The following is a 24,774-nucleotide window of genomic DNA, read 5'->3' on the forward strand; positions in this document are numbered from 1 at the left end:
TAAAGGATTTTATTTCTCCTTCACTGATGAAACTTAGTTTGACTGGATATGAAATTCTGGGTTGAAAATTCTTTTATTTAAGAATGTTGAATATTGGCCCCCACTCTTATCTGGCTTGTAGAGTTTCTGCCGAGAGGTCTGCTGTTAGTCTGATGGGCTTCCCTTTGTAGGTAACCCGACCTTTCTCTCTGGCTGCCCTTAAGATTTTTTCCTTCATTTCAACTTTGGTGGATCTGGCAATTATGTGTCTTGGAGTTGCTCTTCTCGAGGAGTATCTTTGTGGCATTCTCTGTATTTCCTGAATTTGAATGTTGGCCTGCCCTACTAGGTTGGGGAAGTTCTCCTGGATGATATCCTGAAGAGTGTTTTCCAACTTGGTTCCATTTTCCCCCTCATTTTCAGGCACCCCAATCAGACGTAGATTTGGTCCTTTTACATAATCCCATCCTTCTTGCAGGCTTTGTTCATTTCTTTTTCTTCTTTTTTCTTTTGGTTTCTCTTCTTGCTTCATTTCATTCATTTGATCCTCAATCGCTGATACTCTTTCTTCCAGTTGATCGAGTCGGTTACGGAAGCTTGTGCATTTGTCACGTATTTCTCATGTCATGGTTTTCATCTCTGTCATTTCGTTTATGACCTTCTCTGCATTAATTATTCTGGTTATCAATTCTTCCACTCTTTTTTCAAGATTTTTAGTTTCTTTGCACTGCATGCGTAATTCCTCCTTTAGCTCTGAGAAGTTTGATGGACTGAAGCCTTCTTGTCTTATCTCGTCAAAGTCATTCTCCGTCCAGCTTTGATCCGTCGCTGGCGATGAGCTAGGCTCCTTTTCAGGGGGAGATGCGCTTTTATTTTTTGAATTTCCAGCTTTTCTGCCCTGCTTTTTCCCCATCTTTGTGGTTTTGTTTGCCTCTGGTCTTTGCAAAGTCACATCTTACATGGCAGCAGGCAAGGGAGTGTGTACAGGGGAACTGCCTTTTATAAAGCCATCAGATCTCATGAGACTTATTCACTATCATGAGAACAGCACAGAAAACTCCCTCATGATTCAATTACCTTCTACCAGGTCCCTCTCAGGACATGTGGGGATTATGAGAGCTACAATTCAAAATGATACTTGGGTGGGGATACACCCAAACCATATCAGAGAATTTCTGTGTACTTCAAATATTACCTCATTCTTTTTTTTTTTTTTTTTTTTTTTTTTTTTTGAGACGGAGTCTTGCTCTGCCGCCCAGGCTGGAGTGCAGTGGCCGGGTCTCAGCTCACTGCAAGCTCCGCCTCCTGGGTTCACGCCATTCTCCTGCCTCAGCCTCCCAAGCAGCTGGGACTACAGGCGCCCGCCATGTCGCCCGGCTAGTTTTTTGTATTTTTTAGTAGAGACGGGGTTTCACCATGTTAGCCAGGATGGTCTCGATCTCCTGACCTTGTGATCCGCCCGTCTCGGCCTCCCAAAGTGCTGGGATTACAGGCTTGAGCCACCGCGCCCGGCCAATATTACCTCATTCTAACCACTTCTCTATTCCACACACATTAGAAGAACATGGCTTTGTAAATTTTCATCATACTATCAAAATTATATTTATGTATTCTAAAAATGTCAAAATTATTCATGGCATTTAAGTCTGCTATGTTCAAAACACCAATGAAGGATTCTATAAAAAGAAAACATAGTACTCCTGTGAGTGAAATCATATTCCATTTTGAAAGATGCATATTAATAAAAAAGAAATTTAAATATGATGTATGCTATGAAAATCAAAAATTTATAGAAAGTTTTTAGATACATAGAGAAGGGAATTTTATCTACTTGGAGTATATTCTATTTACGTGGAACCTAGGAAATTGAGTACCTTAAGAAGAATAATTTAGATTAAGAGACATATTAGGTAGAGACTGCTGGGTCAACTAGGGCTTATATGGCTTTAAAGTGGCATCATCCAGGAAATAAAGTTCTGTTTCATTGGTTGATTTAGGTGTTGCAGGTAAGCAGTTAGAGGCAATACAATTATAAGGATGATTCGGCCAAATAGTACAGTATTTACATTGTCATGCACACAGTGTCTTCTTTTTTTTTTTTTTTTTTTTTTTTGGTGAAGAGTAAGTGGTAAGTAAAAACCAGAATATCTCCAAATATAGCCAGGTGACCCCAAAGCAGAAAGTAGACTAAGCGGGGACTTTTTCAAACTGCCGAGTACATATCACTACCAACGGGACCTGAAATCACTCCACTTTGGATAATTATTACTGTAAGTTCACAGACCTCCAGTTCTCACAACAGTTGAAACTGGATTTCCATCTCAGGATTAAAATAATATTTCTTGATTTAAATTTTACAATTAGGAATTCTTACAAAAATGTGTCTAACTTATCTGGTTAATAATAACCTATTGAGAAAATAGTATACAGGGAAATAGTATGACTTTACTGGTGCTTTAAGCAAAATGAAGAAATACCATTCTTGGGAGGCTGAGGCGGGTGGATCACCTAAGGCCGGAAGTTCAAGACGAGCCTGACCGACACGGAGAAACCCCTTCTCTACTAAAAATACAAAATTAACCGGGCATGGTCGTGCATGCCTGTAATCCCAGCTGCTTCGGAGACTGAGGCAGGAGAATGGCTTGAACCCAGAAGACGGAGATTGTGATAAACCGACAACTGTGCCATTACACTCCAGCCTGGGCAACAAGAGTGAAACTCCGTCTCAAAAAATAATAATAAATAAATAAGAGACAAAGCCAAGGTTGGACTCAGGAAATCTGGCTTTAGAGCCTTAGCTCTGAAACCCTATATTCTAGTGAATCTTAAGCAATACTTAGTTCAATTCCCAAGGAGTAAACTAGTTCTGTTTTAGTTATGCTAAGTGTGTGGTAACAGTGAATCATCTATGTGAAGATGTTCAGTTAGTGCTTGAAAGAACAGGCCTGGTGGGATGCAGCTAAGAATTTTCAAATCTGGGTGTCAGAAGCATGGAAGTGAATATGCTCAATGAGAGGAAGGAAGAGAGAGAATGAGAGAGACAGGGACAGAAAAAAAGAGTTGCTAAACATACTAGAAAATACCAATCTTCACTGAGTAGACAGGTAGAAAGCAAAGATCCAATGAAAGAGAATTACTGTGGCTAAAATGAATATAAGAATAATCCGAAAAAGCCATTGCATAAATTAAAACAGGAAAAAAAAATCATCAAATCAGGTTTGTTAAGCAATAGTATTTCCAAGAAAGAACATTTTGAATGGAGAAGTAGAAAGGTCTTTGATGACATCAAAGTGATGTCATGAACAAAATAAGTAATATAAAAATAAACAAAATATACAGAGTCAAGTGTGTGAATTCTCATATAAATCATTCAAAAATATTCTAAATTAGTTGTTTTCAGTAGGGTGGTACCCAATCACAGAGTGCATTAGAAAATTGTTTTTCCTGGTTGTCACAGAAAATGGCAAGTTACCCTGCTGACACTCACTGGTTAGAGGCCAAAGATGCTAGATTGTTTATAATAAACCAAAAAGAGTAGTTCTGAACTGAAGATACCTTCAAATGTCCCTCTTATATTCAAGTAAGTAAAGAAATAGGTTATGATTATATAAGTCAAGATCTCAATAGCGTTTTATATTAACTAAAATAACTACTATATAAGCTGAATTTTAACAGTTTAGGATATATTAGTTTTCTTTTTAAGCAATGTAACTCCTAGAAATCTAAACCAAGGTAAAGATTTTACCTTGTTTTATTTGGAAAATTGAAAAATTGTACACATTTCAGAAAATCACATCACTGATAACGAAGTTGCTTTTCCATGCTATTGGATCTGATAATTCAATAGAACTTCATCAGTATGCTTCTAACAGTTCCATTATTGGAGGTGATCTTACATACAGATGCAAAAATCCCTGTGTACTTCATTACACTTTCAAGTATGGACATTCTCAAGAATTTACAATCTGTGTGTGTGTGTGTGTGGTGCATAACTATTTCCATTGAATTCTAAAATTTACTTGCATTAGGACATTTTGTTGATTATGTTAATTATACCTGAGGTTTTACTTTGTTTTTGTTTTGTTTTGTTTTGTTTTTTCAGTTGAGAATAAAAAAGAATATTAGAAGCACTTGTTACAAAATGGTGGTGCTGAATCTGATAGAGTTGAGAATTATTCTTTACATCTATACAATTAGCTTCATGATATAATCTAGCTTGCAAGAATCATTAAATAAATTGATTATATAAGAAAATCGGTTTGCTATGAATATGGAAAAGAACCCACCATTAGATATCTTCTTGGGTGGAGAAGTGCAATAAACTGATCTAATTGTCATTTTAACTCTCTCATTAGATCTTAGATTAAAAGCTGCCTTATTTCTTCTGCACATAGTAGAAAGCAGAGTGTAATAAATGGAATTTTTTATTTCACAACAAACAGGTGTATGATATACATGGATCCAGCAACATTGCATATATATTACATCCACACACACATACACATGCACACACACATTTATACAACTATATATATAAATATCATCTTCTGCCTTGTTATTAATTGTATAGTCTGTGAACCAGTTGCAAATCAGCATCACCTGGGTGCTTGTTAAAATTGCAGAATCTCAGCTCCCATCACAGACCTATGGAATCAAAATCTAAATTTTAACAAGACATGCCAGTAAATTTTATGTACATTAAAATCTGAGAAATGCTGGTCTAATGCATATTTGTTTATTCAAATGGCCATGTGTTTACATACAATTTTTAAGTTATTGAAAATAAATGCTAAACTAATTCTCTTATACTTGGGGATTTTTCTCCCAGTTATGTATATTACATAAGTAAAAGATACACACCTACTAAATAAGGCCGAAGCCAAATGAGTTGTGTCAATATGAAGATTTGAGAGAGAGAGCTGGCTGAGAGTTCAGGGTTTGTTTTTCTTAAGCTTACCACCCAAATAAGCAGTGCAAAAGAAATAAGATAGAAACCTTGAAAATGGATAGAAGAAACTTTCAGGAGGAGATTGGACAAATTTTATCCCAGATCTGAAATTATGATGTGTATTCTTTCCCAGAATTTTTCTGCTTCAGAGTATGCTTGCAATTTTACTTCATACGAGTTTTCCTTCTTTATCTAACTTTTTACAATTCCTTTGAATAAAAAACAAATTAACCATTCCAAATCTTACACATTGGGATATAAAAAGGTCAAGGGCATCAAATAAGGCATAGTATAAAATTTGATATCTGAGAAGGTCCTTTCAGTAAGGATATGTTAAACTAATCATAATATGTTAAAGTTTAATGTCTTACCTATTGTTATATGCATTTCTGTAAAAAGAAAAGTATGGCATTTGAAATTAGATAATTTTGGACGTTAGAATTCAGATGTATTGCTAGCCAGGCGAGGTGGCGGGCGCCTGTAGTCCCAGCTACTCGGGAGGCTGAGGCAGGAGAGTGGCGTAAACCCGGGAGGCGGAGCTTGCAGTGAGCTGAGATCCAGCCACTGCACTCCAGCCTGGGCGACAGAGCGAGACTCCGTCACAAAAAAAAAAAAAAAAAAAAAAAAAAAAAAAAATTTAAGGCCGGGCGCGGTGGCTCAAGCCTGTAATCCCAGCACTTTGGGAGGCCGAGACGGGCGGATCACGAGGTCAGGAGATCGAGACCATCCTGGCTAATACGGTGAAACCCCGTCTCTACTAAAAAATACAAAAAACTAGCCAGGCGACGAGGCGGGCGCCTGTAGTCCCAGCTACTCGGGAGGCTGAGACAGGAGAATGGCGTGAACCCGGGAGGTGGAGCTTGCAGTGAGCTGAGAGCCGGCCACTGCACTCCAGCCTGGGTGGCAGAGCAAGACTCCGTCTCAAAAAAAAAAAATAAATAAATAAATAAATAAATAAATTGAGTGGTATGGGTGACAATGGTTTTTGTTTAATAGCCAAATCTTTTTATTATTTATCTCTGTTATTGTAAAAGAAAGTATAATACAATATTTAAAATATTCTTCTCATTTGCAATTTTGTAAGACTTGTGTTGACACTTTTTAACTACATATAAAGTCGTCTTTAAGTAATTCATATAATTAATAAATAATTATCCATGGAAAGTCTTGAGAAATTTTTTTTTATTTACTTAGCAGTAAGCAGAAACAGAAGTTATAAGACTTGAAAGACTCTTTCAAATTAGGAGACATTTAGTAAAATGAAGAAGACCGTAGCTGAGTTGTAATATATAAAATAATTAGATGATAGATTATTGTGTGATATGCAGCATGTAAGTCAGAAAAAATTTCAACTATTAGCGTTGCTATAACCAAATTCCATTTTTTTTCTTACTTTCGTTAAGAAGACTTCTTGGTACTTATAGCTATAAAAAAGTAGGAAATGATTGGAAACTGAAAAGTGTCTCCTATTCATAATAAATAGTTCTCACTGGTCTTTGAAAAAAAAAACTCTCATTAAATGATGCATTATAAAATATAATATTTTTAAAAATATGTAATATATTTATGTTGTTTTGATGATTTGGGTACAAATAATAATTGTAAGAATTTTTATTCCAGAAAATAAAAAAAAAAATTTAAATATATATTTTTATATACAACATTTTTATTGCTTAGGAGAAGTATTAGAGAGAACAAGAAAAAATCATATCAAACATTAAATATATTTATTTAAGATAATTTTTTGGAGGACAAAGAAAAAACATTACTTCAAGGAGAACAATCAACAACATAAATGTAATTCAGAGCTCTTCATTTGCACAGTAGTTTTTCCAGTGAAGACCTGAGAGAGGTCCTAAAAATGTGTTTATGAGGTCATATGTTCTTTTTATATTTTCAAAAATAAGTTACTTCAACTTCAATTGGTTAAGACCTTTGTCTCATTCCAATTCTACTTAACCTCATTCACAAATCTGTATGTGATTTTAAAGTTTCTTGGGAATTTTGTGATTCAAAGGGGAAACTGAGTTGGTGATACATTTAGTTTGGGGTTAGGGAGATAAATTCATACAATTCAAATCCACTTCCTGAATTTGACTGTTGTTAGTCATCCTAGCATAAAAATCATTTTCATGTATATTCTCATCACTCATAGTGACCACTCGCCCATTATCATTACAAGGCCAGAAGTTGTATTGTGATATGAGTATGTCCAGTGGCATCTAGAACTTGGAGCATCTGGGTACTGTAGAAGAAGTAGAGTTTGAGAGGTGTGGAGCCAGAAGTTGTTCTGGAGAAAATTTTTCCAGTCAATAGATACATATGGTTTTCAGTAGATTCTTATTGATGCCCATTTTAAACAGAAATTTTCTGTTATCAGGAATATACTTGATAATGCAGTTTTGACAATTGGAAGTACAACAAATAACTTAAGGGTTTTTTTTTTTTTTTTCCCATGGGAATTACATAAAATAAAAATTTTAGAATTATTGAGTGTGTAGACAAAACCTATAAAACAATAAAAATTAACAAGTATGTATCTTTGTAAAGTCAAGTACATTATACATTCCAACTAAAAAAAAAGAAAATAAATTTCAACATATTAAAAGAAAGACTAATTTATTTCTTCTCTCTGTAGATAATATTACAAAATCATTGTCACATGAAGTCGAGATCAAAAAGTAAGCTGCCAACAATATTGGTATTTAAGAAAAGTATTACAAATGAGTGTCAGGCAGTAAATTAATAACAATGTGTTGTTTTTCTGGATATTTACTTTACTTGTCAGCTTTTATATTTGCAATTTATTTTCTATTTAAATATTCTCTCATATTTAATTTTTTATTTATAATTGTGCATTATAAATTTTCTTTTTCTAATAGAAAGTTCACAAAATTAATAGACTCTATGTACCACAAAATAGGATCCTTTTCTGTTTTCAATGATTTAAACTTAAATATATATATATATATATGTACACATATGCATATATATATCTAAAATTGCAAGGAGGTATTTGAGAAAATGATTTTTAAAGTTATAGAAGTAATTTTACTTTAAGGCTGTTGGTATCAGACATCAATGTCTATGCAATGGAGTGGTCACTTCCCAATGCTACCCTAGTATCCCTAGCATACATGCCTACTTTTTCATGTCAATATGGCCCAGGTAGACGAAAAATGCACCAGGCTGGAAAGGCCACAGCCTTATGTAACCTGCCGGGCAAGTCATTAGTTTGGGCAGGAGCAGCATCAGCCCACAATGGTCTACATATTACTGTCCCATCTATATGAAAAGTAACTATATCTCAGTTACATAGCTACTCTACTTCATCGACAGCATTGCACACATACCACGGCTGAAGTTCACAACAATATGAAACTGAATATTGGCTACTGAGTATTTTAAACTGATTTTTCATTATTATTACTTTAAAGATAATCGATTAATATCATCCATGTCCCTTTTACTCTGTGACAATCTAATTAAACTTTATAATGTGATAAACTACCAACACAATCATATTTTACTCAGATATTACTTTGAATGAACATTTACACTAATTAAAGTATATCATCAGTTAAGAAAATTCAGATGAATATGGAAATTATGTGGTTTTTAGAAATCAGTAAAATTGCAGTACTTATATTAAGATGAAGCAGATACTTGAAATTAAGATAAAATTATTTCATCTTAAACTGCACTTAAAATATGACATATAGCAGAATGGGTATTTTTAAAAGAAGGAAAGCTGAGAGGTTCAAAAGTGAATCATAGCAGTAGTCAGGAATCATATAATACTTAATGGTGCGAAAATGGGAAAATGAAAGTCACACATCTTGGGGAACATAAAGCCATGCAATGTTAGAATTTCCTGTCTGAACCAATAAATAGCTTCTGTCTAGCATCACTACATGTTCCTCTCATTTGAGGCTAATTCAAAAAATCTTTACTTGAGTGCATTAGTTCTTTGGTCTCCTTTGTAAATCTGTATCCCCCCTTTCTTTTCGTGATCTAGTTTGGCCTTCAGAGACTTATTGTTTTACACACAGAATTTAAATTTTGAATTGCTAATTTTTGTATTTTTTAAATGGATGTATATTGCTCATGTCTTTTTCAAAGCTCTGGTAGAATGAGGCCTGCCGTGTCTGAAATGTCTTTAAAACAAATAACTGAATAAGCAAATAAGAAAACAAACAAACAAAAAAATCAAACAAAGAAGTAATATGTTCTAACAACTCTTACAGTGTTAAAATAGAGGCTTTTTAATCTGACTAATAAATGACTGTGGAACTGCTGATGTCTTTATTAGCAGTCACAACAAAATCATTTCCAAATGATCTCTGACCATGGTAACAATGAAAGTTCTGCTGCAATGAATATTAATAGCATTTACTCTGAGCTCTGAGCATTAATACATCAGAAAAAAATATTCTCCTTATTGACACTTTTGGTATTATTTTTGATAAATAACCAGAAAGAAGATTTCAGTGACAATCTCATCCAGCCCTCAGGAGTTGGCAGGATGACCTAAAAGATGCGATGAAACCTTTATACCTATGATTGATTGATTAATTTTCTTTATGTGAATATTACTATTATTCTATTTTCCCCTTTTGAGAAATAACAGAGTATGTCAGAAGGAAAAACAAGCAATGCAACATCAAACTTACATTTTTTGGTATTTATTATGACTAAAAATCTATAGTGATCTGAGTCCCCCACCAATACTCCAACACTTAAAAAGATCTGATCATAGGATTTCTCATATCAAACAACCTGTATATATGAATGTATAAATTAGATATGGTTCAACTGAATCATTGTAGTGTTCATGTTACCATAGGATTGCCTAAGGTAGTAGCTAATCAGAAAAGAAAAATAGAATCATTACAGAAAATTGTATAGAATTTGGTCAATATCTTGTTATATTTGGATCACCAGAGTTAAAAATAGGCTTTTGAGGCCGGGCGCGGTGGCTCAAGCCTGTAATCCCAGCACTTTGGGAGGCCGAGACGGGCGGATCACGAGGTCAGGAGATCGAGACCATCCTGGCTAACACGGTGAAACCCCATCTCTACTAAAAATACAAAAAAAACTAGCCGGGCGAAGTGGCGGGCGCCTGTAGTCCCAGCTACTCGGGAGGCTGAGGCAGGAGAATGGCGTCAACCCGGGAGGCGGAGCTTGCAGTGAGCTGAGATCTGGCCACTGCACTCCAGCCCGGGCGACAGAGTGAGACTCTGCCTCAAAAAAAAAAAAAAAAAAAAAAAAAAAAAGAAATAAAAAATAGGCTTTTGAGGTTTTAAAAGGGCAGTGTTTGTAAAAAGGTGTTTTTTGACACATAAGCTTTGTACAGTATTTGAGGCTCAGGCTCAAATACATACAGAAGACAGCTTGGCTGGCCATACTAATAGAAATCAGCCGTCATGATACACAAATTTACTCTTTGCCCTGTACACCTGCTATTCTGGCAAGTTCCATCAATAACACCCAACTAGAATTGCTAAGTAAACAATATGTAAATGAGATTACTAGAATAGGTAATTGTGAAGCAGAAAAGGTATCCAAAGATATTTAGTTACCTTGTGCTATATTTTGAATATAAATATTCTATATTTTATGTTAAATTATATATCAAACATTCAGATAATAAAGTTATAGTATAAAATTTATGAATATTATGCCATAACGGGATTTGCCTAAGCATGTTGCCATTAGTATTTTATCCCCAAGTTGACCTACTTATTTACAGAAATACACTGCGTTTCTGCAAGGGAATCTATTTCTAAGCAACTTGAAGTATAAACTTATACCAGCCATTTTAATCCATTGCTACTATATATATTATTTGCATTCTTTAATTATTGATAACAGAATAAACCAAAATTTCCAAAGAATTAATATCATAGTTGTTTTTTCCACTTATAGAATAATATTTTATCTACAACAGTTTTACTATTACTAGAAAATATTTTTTGTAGTAACTCCATAATTCTGGGGCCTTCCACCATCAGTTTCTATGTCTGTTTACCTCCACTTACTTTTATTTTTAATTAAGAGTAACAAATAGGCCAGGCATGGTAGCTCACGCTTGTAATCCCAGCACTTTGGGAGGTCGAGGCGGGTGGATCACGAGGTCAGGAGATTGAGACCATCCAGGTTAACACGGTGAAACTCCGTCTCTACCAAAAATCCAAAAAATTAGCCAGGAGTGGTGACATGTGCCTGTGGTCTCAGATAATTGGGAGGTTGAAGCAAGAGAATCGCTTGAACCCGGGAGGTGGAGGTTGCAGTGAGTCCAGATCGGGCCATTGTACTCCAGTCTAGGCGACAGAGCGAGACACCGTCTCAAACAAACAAACAAAAAGTAACAAATATAACACCAAGTTGCAAAAACAACACAAGAAGTCATTAGGTTTTCTTTAGGAGAAAAATAATCCCTAGTTTATTTAATTTTATATATTCTAATATAATAAACATTTTTTTCTAATATAATAAGATACTACAAAATAAATACTTCATGAGAATTTAAAATATTTTTGTTTGTTAATATTTATTTATACAAATAAGATTAAGCCTAAAATGATTCTGTTTTCTCCATTTACTTCTAGATACTGGGCTATGTTGATTGATAGGTAGTGAAATTATGTATCCTTGTCTTGTTTGTCAATGCAGGATTTGCGATATTTTCTTGATAAAATATATTTTGGGTAATTTTTCTGCATAATTTCAAAGAAAAGGACTGTAAGATAACAACAATAAGACTGTAATTGTGATTTGGAACAAATTTTTTTACTCCTCTTTGTTAACTAAGTGGCATTAAATAGCATATTTAACCATTCATACATTTAGTTTCCTCATTTGTATAATATGAATAAATGTATAATGTGTCAGAATACATAGCATATCGGAGCCAATTATATATATTGTACACAAACATATTAATCTATACATACAGCAAATAAAGCAATTATTTATATATATTAGTAAACTCATACACTGACAGACACATGCACACCCAAACATGCCCACACACACGTGCACACTTATATGACTGACCCATACCACCTACTGCTTAATCGCGTATATGATTCTTTAAAAATTTGTCGATATATTATGTTTAGGGATATTAAAAACAATAGTTCTTGTTTAAAATTCCCAGAAATATACCCATATTTTTCAGAGTGTGATCCGTGGGGATGGTCTACTGAAGATCCTGAGACTATTTTCCAACTGCTTGGGGAGATGCTAAAGGATTGTGTTTTGATCTTAGTGTTTGACCTACATGATTGACTCTTTCACTTCATGAATTTTCCTAAGGCAAAAGTAATAGCCTCAACCACCTGCTGTTTAAATTAGAGTACATTAGAAGGGCACATGTTAAAATTTAAAACATGATCCTCAAGACCCCTTAACATGGGCTGAGGTCCCAGCTGTAGGAGCAGTGGATACCATCAGGGCCTTCCTGAGCAAACTCCTTCCTGCCACTGCTGCACACTCCTATTACCTAATGCATTCATGGGAAGGAAATCAGAAGATCTTGGTCTTCTGGAGGGCTATCTATCCTAATGTCTCTTTCTTTATAACTCTTTTTTGTAATCATTCATTTATGGAAACAAAATATGCTCACTGGAGGCCTGTTGTGTGCTTGACAACATGTGAAGGCATCAGGAATTGAAAAAAAAAAATGTGGTTGCTTTTATGGATTACACTTTATCATAAGAGAGAACATCCAATATGACAGGAAGATGAGTAAAACAATTGGAATTTTTGATAAATTCTATGACAGAATCCAACTGAAGTATGAGACAAAATTATAGGGATTAGAGATACTGGAACAGATGTGGAATGGAGTAAACCAGGTATTTTGGATCCTTTCCTTGTTTCCACAGGAATAAAAGCCTCCAACTCTAAGAGGGTTACTCAGTCATTCATTGGCCAGTCTAAGCATAAGACAGAACAGTTTTGTCGTATAGTATAGGTGGACAATGTGGCATGTCCTCAGCTATTGACTGGACCTTAGGGAAGGTCCAGGACAGTTTTCAGCTGCAGCCTCTGAAATGGATGAGCTCAGGTGCCATAGGAAGCAATAGAGAATTGACTGCCAAAGAACACAAGGGTTAAGTAGTGGTATATGATATGGGTGGCATATTAGAATTACCTGAGGAGAGAGTTTTAAAATCCTAGGACATTGGAAAAAAATGGTTCAAAATTTTCTAATTACTCAGGTACAATGTAGGTTGAATGTCAAGCCTTTATACTATCAAGTGGCAAACCTAAACATACATTTGTGTGTGTTTATGTATATGTGTATGTTTAGTGACAGCATATAATTTACTCAATATGTTTTGAACAGTCAGACCAAAGTTCTTTGGAAAACTTATCTGTTTCAAGAGGTAGAAGTAATTGCTGATTGGTGAATATAAAGAAGACTTATTGTTAGCAAACTTTTGGGAAAAAACAATCTTTGAAGAAGCACTGAAGATGCTTTAACTTCTTAATTACTATGTTCAGAATTGAAAACAATATTTTCCAAATCTATTCTATCTATAATACATTTGGTTTTCATTAAAAGTATAAAAATATGTACAAGAGAATATGAACGTATTTATCCCATTTGCCTAAAATGTAAATATCTTTTTTTTTTTTTTTGCAAATGTTCAAGTGAAATGCAAACTGTCATTGAGAGGAGCATCATTCTGAGAGACTAGCTAAAATGAAGAGATCTTAATTTACTGATGTTCATTCTCATTTTCTCTGACACATGTGTATTTTGTTATTACATTAAATCTTATTAATGGCTTTATATTTTTATGATCACTCTCTATTGCTTTGTGAAGAAGATATTATCAAATGGACTTGGAAAATGTCAGACATTTGCTATTATATCCAGAGTGTCCTTTAAAGTTTGTTACTAAAAGATTTTTGATAAAGATATATTGTCTAAGTCAGATAATTTTAATGTGCTAATTTCAAATATGATTTTATGCATCTATGAGAATTGAGCCAAAGGACTATAGGCGTTCTGAATACCAATACAATGTATTGTATATCTTTTGACTTTTTTCACAGTTTCAGTTTATTTTGAGAATGCTGTAAGTCCTTGTTTTCATTCAATATTGCATTATAGGTAACGATAGTAGCTATCAGAGCATCTCTTTCTGAATATTCATGAAGCATTTTTTATTTTCCCTGGCAAGAGAAAAAAGAGAAATATGCTATTGGAAAAGAGGCCTTGTTGAAACAGGTTAGGCGATTTAACAACAGTTTTCACGGACAAAGAATTTGCTATTCTCTTCAGTAACAAGAGAAAAATGTCACCGAAGACTTCTAGACCAAGAAATATGGTATGGAAAAGATAAAAGTACATCGGGGAGGCATTGTTTTTCCTTAATTTCTGAGAAGCAATGTAGAATACTTGAAAAACTATTTTGAATACTTGATCTTTGAATAATATATACTTGGGTTGAAATTCATGCCTTGGCACTAATGAGATATGTAAACTCTGACAAATTATTCAATTTCTCTAAGTCCTTGTTTCCTCATTTGAACAATGGAAATAATGACATCAGCCTTTCAGGCTTGTTTTGAGGCTCTGAGAGAGCATCTGGCATATAGTTAAGATTAAGTAAATATTAGTTCCCTGCCTGCATGCTTTATTTAGTCCTTTGCCTGTTAGTAAGAAAAATAGCTGACAGTGATTGCAATAGTTCCATCACCTAACAATGCTATTGTCAGTGAGGCAGAGCCATCTAAATCCCTGGTCATTAGCATCAATTTCTTGTTCCATGAATCCATAGAGTGTTGTAGAATTGCTTTAGCCACCTGGTTGATATGCTACATCCCTATATTCCTTCTGTTAACTTTATTTTCTCTGCCTCTTTAGCCTTAAGCAATAAGAGGAATGGGGAGAAGCTAAATTTTTGTCTTGTAAAGAATGGTTCATTGTATCCACTTTTATGCTCAGATTCACCACACAGGGAGTGAGGGATTGGAATTCTGTTCAGTTTTGTGTTTGGGAAAATTTAAAGGACAGAAATGATCTAATGAACGAAGCAAAGTCATATACTAAAATGATAGCAAACCAATCTTCTGCATAAGGTAGTTAACATTTTGAAAACAATTTATTTGGCAGCACTATGGCATAGAATCATAAACCAAGTCAAACAAGATGAACATATGCACATTGTTGAGCTGAGTGGCGGAATGGTTCTTCCAGCAGCAGCACACCTGTGTAACAACATAATTGTCAGATAAAGAGCTCTTTTATAGCTAATTAGAATTGAGTTTGAGATACTGTTTTGAAGCTCCAGTCAAGGAGCACAGCGATTTGCACATCCTTGACTGAAGAATCATGTTCCTTAGAGCGGAAAAGGTCATTCTTGAATTGTCTTTTATTGTGATCACACCTGCTGATAAAAAGAACAGTCATGGAAATGGTTGCCTTGACCCTCAGCAAATAAGAATGTTCAATATCACTACCAGATAGCCCCCACGGGCAGTCTCTTACTCAACTTTTCACAAAGAGAAATTCATTATTTAGTGTGCTAACTGTAGACTTTGAACAAGGACTGGTATAATAGATTATAACATAAATTTGCTCACTCTTCTTACTAAATACAATCCATGGGATAGTTTCTGAGCTATGAAGAAAGCAGTTATGAAACACTCATTTTACCTCTGATCTCAAGTCCTGATTCATATGTACTTTCAGTGTTTGAACGAGAAATTTAAGGAGCAGTGAAAAAATAAGATAAGCAGAGGGGCTTTTAAGCACTATTGGTTTGAAATCAGTTGGCATTTAAATCTGCTCCACAAAGAAACAGTATCTTTATCAAAGCAATGCTAGCTCAGAGCTGAATCAGATGCAGCATGAATTAACTCTTGTTCTTTATGGTTTTCTTCATAAAGAGGACATACCAATGTTAGGGGAAAGAATGGGGGGAACGTCAAAGAAACATCTCCAAGTACACCGCCTCAAATTCTTTGTTTTACATTTCAAACAACTGAGAGAGTAACTGAGAATATATTGGTTTCTGTCAATTAAACTGCTTGGTTAATTAGTAACAAATTTGAGATGAGAATTCCTGTCTCCTCTTTTATACAGCAAAAGATCTTTCATACACTGGACTGCTACACTTTTAAAGACAACAAAAGAATAAACATTTTTGGCTGGGCGCGGTGGCTCACGCCTGTAATCCCAGCACTTTGGGAGGCCGAGGAGGGTGGACCACCTGTGGTCAGGAGTTTGAGACCAGCCTGACCAACATGGCAAAACCCTGTCTCTAATAAAAATAAATAAATAAATAAATAAATAAATACAAAAATTAGCCAGGCGTGGTGGCACTCACCTGTAGTCCCAGCTACTGGGGAGGCAGAGGCAGGAGAATCACTTGAACTCAGGAGGCAGAGGTTGCAGTGAGATGAGATTGCGCCACTGCATTCCAGCCTGGGTGACAGGATGACACTCCGTCTCAAAAAAGAAAAACAACAAAACAACAACAATAAAATAGTTTTTCTTAGTACATACCTTGTGAAATATTTTTAGCCAAGCACTTGAACAGAATGAAAGGTAAAAACCTTTCATAGTCCGTACAAAAATAAGAGAAAATTTGGAGGATTATTCTAAAGAGGCTATTCTGTTACCCAAAATTAAAGAATCCACATATGATTCAAGAGTATCCTGTTTTTCTTCACACGTTTCACAAATACACTATTCTTTGAAAACTGGTTACACCTGAAAAATATTACTTATCCAGACAAAATCATAACTACTCAAATAGCATGTTTTGCTTACTAATATATCATGGTTCATCTCCACTTATTTTTTATGTTAGTCCATCATAAAACAGTTTTTAATACTCGTGGCTATAAAAATTGTAGGTCATAAATTCTGCCTTCAATTGACAGCCTCTAAAATTCGAATTTTAATAATATAATGCTGACATAAGGGAAACAAAAACATATTACGACTTTTCTGTGGGAAGACTACCCTCTTGTGGCTGTAATTGGTACTTCCACTGTCTCCTTTTTTCAGGTCTGGATTCCTACAATGAGACTTGGAATAGTCTTGAGAGCTAAAAATGACCTTAACAACAGTCTTAGAAATAACCTACTAATATAGTTTTATTTTTCAGATATTATACTTGATTACTGAGTGTTGAGTAACATTGGCTTACAACTCCATTGAGATTCTGTAGCTTTAAAAAACAGAACACTAATTAATCATTTAATATTTGGAGTTGTATATCATCTTCACTAACCTATTATAGCATTTATTAACGCTTAGATTTTAAAGCCATAAACTTATTGAGCATGTAACTTTACAACGTATGCCCACATTGGCCTCCTTAGAGCTACAAAAATATCAATATTAGCTATTACTTATTTCAGCTGTTATAAACTGCTCAGAAGGTCACGAATTAAATTACAGATTTTATATGAGTTGAAAATATAAAATAAAATTATCTATTTTTCTGTTCAAATCCAATGATACTTTAGAATACTTAGTGAATAATAGTTTCTTATTACTAAATGAAGAAATAATAACTAAGCCAGAATAAGTCAGGGAGTTCCTAAGTATCAATTTAAAGCATGTTGCAAGCTAAAAAATTTGAGGCCTCTATAACACCTAATTGGGACCATTTATTACACTGGTAAAGAAAAATGCTGTTTTCTTGCAGTCTGTTCACTACTGAGAATATGGCTGGTCTATTTGTGCCCAATCTCCTGTGGTGGCTACAGCTTCATGTGGTGGCCCCTGCTTCCCTTGTAGCTACAATCTATGTGCATTTACATTGATGAGAAAAAAAAAAAAATCAGAAGTAGTGAAGGTAGTATAAAAGGTACATATGGACTACCTTTAAGTGCCAAAGGATCTCAAACTTTTATTTTTGTTCTCAGAACTATTCATGCATCCCCATGGGAGGAGTATACTTACTCAGTCCTAGATATTGGGTTTCACAACATGAGTGACTTCAGATAACAGGACGTCTTCAGACACAGCAGTGGTTAAATTTGCAACGTGCTTGTGAATGTCTGTTTACTCGTTTGCTTTTCTGTCATGATCATCATAAAAGCATGCTTAGCTTCCCTCGCTGGTCCCAGGAAGAAGAGGGACAGGTAGAGTAGAGCCTGCCTCTGAACCAAGTCCAGCCTGGGTCCATTGACCCCGAATTCACAGAATGCTGAGCTAAACAAATGCTTAGTATTTTATACTGATGAGATGTGCATGTGTGTGTGTGTATGGGTGTGTGTGTTTTGTTTCTGTTGTTGAACTGTGTAAGTTGGTCATTTTTGAGAGTGACAATTTTCCTTTTCCGCGTGGTAAACATCTGATTCACAGTCATATAGAGGTAGTGTTTACATAGTAGTTCAATCATTTCCCTTCTTCAAAATCCTTATGAGCCTCACTATTTTGCTTTTTGAGATCAAATAAGTGTCACTTTCTCTGAGTGCTCTTTCTGACTACTTGTATAGAATATCTTTCACCAAATAAATATTTATATAATCCATTCATGTATTGCCTTCCCAACGAGTAATATTTTATTGGTCTTATTAATTTATCCATAAGGCCCAATCAAATATAAATTATATGAGGGTAAGAATCCCATCTTTTTGATTCCTGCTACATCTCCAGTCTCCACTTCCTAGAATTCTCTCATTAAATATTTTTGAATGAACAAATGAATGATTCATTCAGTCTATTAATAGATCAATCAGTTCCATCACTTGATTTGGATAACTCCTACTTCAAACATCACCTTTTAAAAAAATAAGTCCTCATTAGTTTTAATTAACACTATAACTGCTCTTTAAATTCACCTGTGTGTCAACTGTCAACGATTCCCTAGTTAACTAGTAACAAATTTTTCTCATTTGACTTGCAGCTCCATACTCTAAATCAGGCAGTTTTATTCATATACTTTATGTGAGTTGAAAATATAACATAAAATTATCTATTTTTCTGATCATACATATATATATATATACACATTCATTTTTTTCAACTATTTCCATCACATTTACATTCCTTCTCCATCTAATTATATTAAATGTACAAGGTAAGAATTCTCATTAACCTTTACATCAAGCTTATATTTTTAAAATCAGAAACCTAAAATTATTTCATCATGATTTTCTGATATTCCTTACATGGGTGATTATGAATCAGTCCTTACAACAAGGCGTGAATGACTTGAAGACAGAAAAAGTTAATTGCCAATATTTTGTATTTATTGACTTAACAGTGAATATTTATTATAGTACTGGATGTAATTATACCTAAAACTCAGATCACATCCTCAAGGCCTTGCAGTCTTGCATAGGAGATAAGTACTGATTATTCTCAAGAAGTAAAAAATTTGGAGGGGAATTAAGGTAGGTCTTTTGAAGAACATTACATAAATGCAGTAATTACAATTCAAACTTCTCTGGAGGTTTATGTGATTCCATTGTTTAAAGGAAACTGTATTGCTGGAAGAGTACATGAGCATTAGTTTTAGTAGTACTCTAGACAACAAATGAACATAATAATAAGCAGAAGGAAACTGTTACACAATCATTGGTTTGTAGACCAGAATTTGAATGAATGTCATTGTACCTGAGGGTGTGATACTATGTCTTGTGGATAAAAAATTGTAATTGAGGGTTTTCTATTGCTATTATTATGACCACCAAAGCAATTGTTTTCAGTAGTATTTCCAGATAAATAAAATAGCTAACCCTTATTTGTAATGATAATAGACAAGAAAAAAAGCATATGCTTTGAAAATATGTGCTATCTACACCCTTTCCTCCATATCTCTCAACATATTACTTGTGAAGAAACAAGAAGAAGGTGATCATCTACAAGCAAGGAGAGAGGCCCTTAGAAAAAGCCAACCTACTAATACCTTGATTTCCGGTTTCTAGCCTCCAGAACTGTGAGGAAATTAATTTGCTATGGTAGCCTTAGCAAAATAACATAATATTTAATAACTATGTTTCCAAAGTCATATTTTTAAACAATGAAGCAAAGTTAAACATTAGAGAATAGCTTTTCAGAACATATAATCCACTAGCATTCATTATGAATCTCTAAAAGATCAAGTACTATCTTTTTAATTTCTAAAATTTATTTAGCCATGCTACATTTATTTATTTATTTATTTATTTTGTAATGAAACACTGATTCACCTCTCACATGACAGAATGAACCACTGAAAGTAATTGGGTAACTGTTCCTTCATAATTTTGTCTTGAATGATGTCATTCCCACAAGTTTCCACATATAATTTATGTGTTATAGACAACCAAATCTACATCTCTATGATCTCTGTCTTGAACTCAAGAATTGGATATATTAATTCTTTAGTATTGCTTTCTATATATTGCTACTTGGATATGCTGAAGAAAAGTGTAATCTAAATTGAACTAATATTTTATTTTTTCCTGACATCTAACTCAAGCTTTCTTAAGTCTACTGAGAGTTAGTCGAACTGTGAAGTTATTGGCACAGTCCTCCAGACGGCCAAGTATGTTCATGACGTCCGACTCTAACTTCAAGAAGTTGAGTTCCAACTATAAAGTCAGAGGGGAGTTCACATAAGATCACTCTATATTATGACACCAACTGTAAGTTCAAGAGTTTCCCTAAATTATTCTCAGGTTCGATAATTTTCATTACAAAGACTGATGAATTCTTCAAAAATTCATTAGTTTGGAAAGACAGGACTCACTAAAACCTATCAGGCTAGTGGCTACACTTATTACAGGAAAAGGATACATTAAAAGTCAGTCAAGAGGCCGGGCGCAGTGGCTTACGCCTATAATCCCAGCACTTTGGGAGGTCGAAGCAGGTGGATCACGGGGTCAGAAGTTCGAGACCAACCTGGCCAACATAGTGAAACCCTGTCTCTACTAAAAATACAAAAAATACCTGGACATGATGGTGTGAGCCTGTAATCCAAGCTACTCAGGAGGCTGAGGCAGGAGAGTCTCTTGAGCCCAGAGACAGAGCAAGACTCCGTCTCAAGGAAAAAAATAATCTCTCTCTCTTGAGGAAAAAAAAAAAATCAGTCAAGGGAAGGAACACAAAGGGTGCAGTCTGGAAGGGTTCCCAAAGCAATGCTTCTATCATTCTGAAGATGTATTATCCTCCAGCCATTGATCTGAAATGACATGCATAAGACATTATGAACCTGTGAAGCTCACTTGAACTTCGGTGTCTCAAGTTTTATTAAGAGTTTATTATCTATCTACGATCAATTGATTTATTGTATATGTACTTGAACTCAATATTCAAAAACTCCTGTGGAGAGATTGGACTGATATGATGTGACTCCAGAAAACCCTCAGTTCATGAGTTCTGAAGTTACCTTCCAGGAGCGTCAATAATGGCATTATAGCTCTTTTGGCAATTACACATTCCTGACTACACAATGCCCCATTTGATGATACAGTGTTCACCTTGGCCCTCTGTTTAACTCATTAACACACAGAAATGCCAAGATTCTTGCTCAGATTGAGATATTTGCAACTGTTTTTATTTCACCTATAAAATCTCAGTATTGCTAGTTAGCATAAGCTTTAATCCTGTCGTGCTTAATGATTTCCCAGATCCCTGACACATTACTTCATCTCCTTTTTTGTTGTTAATACATAACTTTAATCAAATCTTATAACTTCCCTAAGGCTCTTGTTTTCTCACCTGTTAAATAGAGATAATTATCTTTGGCAGGGATAAAGGCTTTATCAAAAGTTTTCAAACTTTGCTCCATTTCCTCTTTTTTAATAGATTCGGTGAAAAAATAACAAAAGAAATGCTGTAAAATTTTGCCAACTTAGCTTTCCTCCTATAAGTTATGGTACCATCTCAAATACCCTGTCTGACCCTTCTGGGAGAGAAGAGAAAAGGGGACTGTGTTTGTCAGCAGCAGATTGAGTGTCTTAAACTACAGAAATTTATTATCTCACAATTGTGGAAGCTGGAAATTCATTATCAGGGTGCTGGTCAATTCATTTCTGGCAAGGGTTATTTTCTTGGCTTGTGGACATACGCCTCCTTGTTATGTTTTTGTATGGAGTTTCCTCAGTGTGTGCACAGGGAGAGAGAAAGGAAGCTCCGTGGTGTCTTTTCTCATAGAGACACTAATTCTATCAGATCAGGGACCCTCCCTTTAGGCCTCATTTAACTCTAATTACTTCTGTAGAGTTCTCAACTCCAAATACAGCTACACTGGGTGCTAGGGCTTCGACATATGAATTTGAGGAGGCACATTTATCCATAACGGAGGTCATGACACAGCAATATGTTCAGTAAAGATTCATCATATTATGGTCTACTGACTGCAGAATTACATAGTCAGTAATCTTCTAGCTGATACCTCATGGGCAGAAGAGAAAAACAGTAAGGTTAAGGAAGAAATGCAACAAAGGGGATCTTCACTGCTTTTGCAAATATCTCGGCCTCCCATGCCCCTCATTTTCCCTTTTACTCAATTGATGAGAGCCAAATACTGTTTATACTGAGGCATCTGCTGATTCACGTTGATCTACAGCAGCTGAACGGTACTGGAGAAAAATTACAGAGCTGTGCTTGCTAATTTCATAGCAATACTGCTTGATCTTCATATCACTCCTTTGGGAAATTCCCTTTCCCATTCTCAAGAATGACTACACATTTTATTGTCTACTAAATCTTCAAAAAATGTCTTGCCCATTTAGTATCAGTGGATGAATTTGTTACATAATTCCTACAAAAGTGCATACAACACTACATAAATTAATTAACTTAATGACAGTTTCGCCTACCTGCTTGTACTTTGTGATAATGAAGTGCTCCTGCTTCTGTATAAGGCCTGGTTCCCATATGCTGTTGTACCCTAAAGGACTTCACTTCTTCAATTACGCCTTTCTCTTCTACATGCTTAATTTAGTCTTTTCTCCCAATCACAGTTAGTAAACATGTCTCGGTATCACTAATTTTAAAGAAATACACTAATGGACTAAATACACTAAATACACTAAATCAGATATTTTGCTTTCTTTTTAATCCTCCACTAATCTCCTGCTTGAATTATCTTCTCTCCTTTATAGGAAACATATCAACAAAATTGTCTACACTCACTCTTTTTACTTCCTCACTTTTCATTAACTTTTCAGCACACTCTTCTAAATTAGTAAACGTCACCAATAACCTACGTCTTGCCCAAATCAATGATCATGTTTACATTTAGTGTTTTGTTTTCTTTTTTTTTTTTGCTTGTTTGTTATTGGTTTTGTTTTTGTTTTTGAGACAGAGTCTCGCTCTGTCACCCAGGCTCAAGTACAATGGTGTGATCTTAGCTCACTGCAAGCTCCGTCTCCCGGGTTCATGCCATTCTCCTGCTTCAGCCTCCGGTGTAGCTGGGACTACGGGCACTACCACCACACCTGGCTAATTTTTTTTTTTTTTTGGTAGAGATGGAGTTTCACCATGTTAGCCAGGATGGTCTGGATCTCCTGACCTCGTGATCCACCCACCTTGGCCTCCCAAAGTGCCTGGATTACAGGTGTGAGCCACCCTGCCCGGCCACATTTAGTGTTCTTAACTCCTCAGCAGTTTAATGTTTGCCACTCTTTACCCCTGAAATACAGAAATCTCTAGACTTTTTGATATTACCTAAAGCTTATTTTATTTCTCCTTCACTTGCTCTTCTTTGTCACTGTCCTTGATTCTTTCTTTCTCCATTGTCTGGCCTCTAAATGTCAGATTACGGCATGGGCTTGGTTCTGAAACTTTTTCTTGTCTAACAAACTTTTTTCTTCGTAAATAATCATGTCAGTTTCCTTATTTTTAAATGCCATTTATTGACCCATAAATCCTAACTAAAAAATTCTAATCTAGTATTCTCCCTTGACTTATAACCTTTTAATAGCCTCTCCAACTAAAAGACATTCAATGATTTAACTGTCCAAAATGTAACTACTAATTTATCTCTCTACATTTGTTCTCCAAGTTTCCTTGCCACAGTAAATGGTATCAACATACATTCTTACCTTAGCAGTCATCAGTGTCATCTTTCCTCTTCACAATTTATAACCAATCTATTCGTAAGTCGTCTAAGTTCCATTGCTGAATTATATCCTGAATCCAACCATTTCTCACCAATTCCAGTCCTTTCAAGTTTTGAATCTCTAACTCCTGGATTACCGAAACAGACCATTAATGGTTTCCCTGGCTCTACCCTCAACTCTCTTTGGCTTTTCCACTCCCAACACTGTAGCCCATTCATTGCTCAGCAGCCATCACGTGATTTTTAGCACATCATGTAATCTTCCTGCTTATGCTTCTTTTGTGGCTCTCCGTGGAAAATAGAATAAAATCCGAGGAGGTCCTATTGAACTGGCTTTTACTACCTTTCCCTGCTTCATTGATCCATTTCATTTAGCAGCACATTTCAGCCACAGCCACAGTGATCACCACACCCCTACCTCCTATTTTTCAAAAGCACTAAACGCCTTTTTTTTTTTTTTTCTCAGTGATGTTACACTAGATTTTATTTGATTGCGACTACCTGCCTCTACACTTCTGGTTCCTATCCACCTGTTATCCTATTTTAGTTTCTTCATATGTATTTAATTTCTGTATTGCTATGGTTTTGTTGTGTCCCTCAAAAAACATGTGTTAAAAACTTAATCCCCGGCCGGGCGCGGTGGCTCAAGCCTGTAATCCCAGCACTTTGGGAGGCCGAGACGGGCGGATCACGAGGTCAGGAGATCCAGACCATCCTGGCTAACATGGTGAAACCCCGTCTCTACTAAAAAATACAAAAAACTAGCCAGGCGAGGTGGCGGGCGCCTGTAGTCCCAGCTACTCGGGAGGC

Source organism: Trachypithecus francoisi, unplaced genomic scaffold (assembly GCF_009764315.1).
Source record: "Trachypithecus francoisi isolate TF-2019V2 unplaced genomic scaffold, Tfra_2.0 Lachesis_group1, whole genome shotgun sequence".
Classification (NCBI taxonomy): Eukaryota; Metazoa; Chordata; class Mammalia; order Primates; family Cercopithecidae; genus Trachypithecus; species Trachypithecus francoisi.